Consider the following 2,796-nt stretch of genomic DNA (forward strand, 5'->3'; position numbering starts at 1 on the left):
ATTTATGCAACATGCGTAAACATATTCAAAATAGGTATATTGTGATTAAAATATACACAAATCTCCCTAAAATTATCAATTCTGCCGACACACGAATATGCAAGCGACTCGACTTCGCGTACAGGTCCTATCTCTCAGCATACAAACCAAACACGTACACGTCTATTTGGGTTACTGACATAATTGAATTATCTACACAAAACTGATACACGGGTGTATTTAGACATGATTGAGCAATAGTTGCATACATACCCCTCTGCGACATCTTTTGGACCCCCCACGCCCTGATAGGCGAGCAAACCGGCACCCAAACAACTGCCAGCGTGCTTGTTCTTCTCACAATTCTGCTTGTACTGTTGCATAGCCTCGGTATAGTTCTATGACGGATAAAACATGAACAAATGTGTGAGTGCTATTACACTCGTATGATTCGGCATGCGTTCATTGAAACTCCTGGGTATCGCAAGAAAGACTCCAGAACTACACAACACAAAGAAAAATGGGATTTTGAATCATTTTGACCGCATGAATTTCTTTGGAGTGGGCGTAGACAAAATCATAAATACCTCGAAAGCACGCATGCGTGTGACCATTTGCAATACAAATATATTTCTACAAGCTCGTTAACAAGCCGATGTCCAATAAACGTGGGGTGGCGTGCCTATGCTGGATTGTACACACTTGCATGCGAATAAGTGGCCAAATAGCGTCCATGGGAAAGGAAGGTGCCGTCACACACGCCTCTACGACAGGATAACAAAATCAATGCTAGCTGAAAGCAACCGTGAACATAGCCGCGTACGACTGTACTTGGGGACTGTACTTGGGTAAGAATGATCTGTACAATGCGAGCAGAAAGGGTAAGGCAGATACTATACCATGGCACAGACTCCAGCAGGCACAAGCAATTTCAGTATGCACATAGACGAGGAGGCGGCTGAATTCGCCACCCCGATCCTAAACTCTGCTCTACAGTCAGACAACCCCAAACACCCCGTGACGATACTTTTAGATATCCTGAGATGGAGTAGTACGTTGGATAGACCCTACGCGCATCAAACATACTAATGACGACTATGCAGGTGTGTACGAGCCGCAGGTGAACACTTGACCACAACTCACCTTTTCCATTCCCTCGAGAAATTCAGCCAGGCTGTGGCAACTGTTCGCATCTCCCTGCCAGACGAGAACAATGGCGGTGTATGTGTATTAACTAACTTGTAGCGTGAAAACCACACCCAGCATAGTGGCCATTCACTAGCGGAGGATTTAACTTCATTGAATGAAAATCAAGCACGGTGATGGGGACGAATGATGTTCATAGATCGGCCGTGCTACGTAGATCCTTAAGCTTGTGTAACCTGACTGACGGTGCATACGCGAATAAGACTCACCCCCAACATGTGCTTGCAAACGTATAAGGGGTACGCAGATTGTACTGTTCTAGATGTCACGTCAACAATGAAAGAGACGGTTCGGTCGCGCACTTGTGCTAGTTGAGTGAGAAAGCTTCTGCTAATAGTGCGAAGCCTTTAAGCGTATTCATAAGTCGTTGGTCGTAGTTGTATAGTGAGATACTTCCGGAAGGATTCGAATTGTACGGTTGGTTGTTGATGAAAGAGCCGTTAAGCATGGCACTGAGATTTGATATTATGGTCAGGCGGAGTATGCATGTAGGCCATATGTGTACAATACCCTAGGACTACCCTGCTACAGAACCAGATACGCAAGTACCCGAAGAACGATAGTGAACTCCATCGTATGAAACACAAGCACTCATGTACAAAAACGACATACATATTACAAACACGAAGTCGTCCTTTGGTAATTTGAATCGACATACTTGAACACGATAGATAACTAGCTTATAGTATTGCGGAAGTTAGATATACGTGCCTAGTGTATTAGTACGCAAAAAGGCACAACGGCTGACACCACGCAATATGCAACTGAAATGCCCGCCTGATTATGACTATGATCTGTATATGCATAAAAATATGAACGACTGTTAACAAACATCACAAACATGCAGGTGAGATGCCATCCTCAGTGTCCCTGCTTGTCATCCTGAGCGTCCCTACCTCTTGTTCGCATGCGTCTACGAAAGACTTCTTCATCGAGCGCACATAAGCCGAAAGCTCCTCTTTAGTCGTAGGTGTGAAGGGTTTACTCGACGACATGGTTAGCAAAGAACAAGATTGTGGGATCTTATGGGTTATATGTTTCTATATCTATACTCTAGGATTATAGTAGCGGTATGGTTTATCCATGCATTCGTATCTTTATTTTTGTTGACGGTGCAAACTGCAATGTGCATTTAAACAAGAACGATGAGGTTGATTAACTATCTATGGCATTTCTAAATTTGTAATTTTGTCGATGTCAGTATTACATATATTTTTGAGTTTTGACAGTATTCATTTGATGTATTTTAAAATATGAAAATACAATATATATGCCATTTCTATAGTCAGCGATATGTACAACACTGCAATAACTCTGTGTCTTCAAATGGCAAGACGATATATTGTATAGTAGTAAACTGTACTTATTTACTACGTCGACACATCATATGACGTTCGTCAATAGCTTCCTATGCATATCAGAAGCATCTTTATTATTTTCCTAAGCATACTCATAGTGTGACGGCAAGTATTGGTTTTTGAAGGACCAGAACGCAATTTCACCGCAAATAGGACTACGACTGTTTGTGCGTCAGAGAACAAGCGATTTGCACCTGCTTTGCGTGTGTGTATGTGTGCATGTGTGTGTATACATAGAAACACAATATATATA

Source organism: Sphaeroforma arctica (assembly GCF_001186125.1).
Source record: "Sphaeroforma arctica JP610 unplaced genomic scaffold supercont1.29, whole genome shotgun sequence".
In the NCBI taxonomy this organism is placed as follows: domain Eukaryota; class Ichthyosporea; order Ichthyophonida; genus Sphaeroforma; species Sphaeroforma arctica.